This window comes from Propithecus coquereli, unplaced genomic scaffold (genome assembly GCF_000956105.1).
Source record: "Propithecus coquereli isolate 6110/MARCELLA unplaced genomic scaffold, Pcoq_1.0 Scaffold331, whole genome shotgun sequence".
NCBI lineage: Eukaryota > Metazoa > Chordata > Mammalia > Primates > Indriidae > Propithecus > Propithecus coquereli.
Window position 1 is genome coordinate 1,460,497 of NW_012148964.1, and position 613 is coordinate 1,461,109.

The 613-nt window shown below is 44.5% G+C and overlaps 1 protein-coding gene across 1 annotated transcript in view; it reads left to right on the forward strand.

The window, feature by feature from the left end:
- The window catches only part of FAM184A (family with sequence similarity 184, member A), a 126,202-nt gene that overhangs the window by 95,463 nt on the left and 30,126 nt on the right, over positions 1 to 613 (forward strand). The window lies entirely within an intron of this gene.

Genomic DNA, 613 nt, shown 5'->3' on the forward strand with positions numbered 1-613 from the left:
TACTGTCTTTTTAGCAGCCAAGCTGACCTTGGTTTCCTTCTAAGATTCTTCTGTGTTGTCAACTACATTCTAGAATAACCTCCCACATTATTACTGTTGTGATTACCTTCCTCAAATCTAAAAATCATTTCCTCCTATTTTATCCATGTAACCAGGTCAGTCCCACAGTAAATATTGTTACATATATCGGCACCCCACACACACACATACACACTCTCTGTCACACACATTAAGCCACAACAGAACAGCTCCCAGTTGTTAGCATTTATTTGAGTGTCCTCTGAGGTGAGGTGCTTTTTCTGATGGACATATTCAAAGTCTTCACATTAGCAGGCACTCAGTGAATGAATGTTTCATGAATTAATTTTATGAAGAGTCCCCATCAGCTGGTCGTGGTGGCTCACGCCTGTAAATCCTGGCACTCTGGGAGGCCGAGGCGGGAGGATCACTTGAGATCAGGAGTTCAAGACCAGCCTGAGCAAGAGCAAGTCCCCATCTCTACTAAAAATAGAAAAATTAGCCAGGCGTAGTGGCATCCACCTATAATCCCCGCTACTTGGGAGGTTGAGGCAGGAGAATTGCTTGAGCCCAGGAGTTTGAGGTTGCTGTGAGC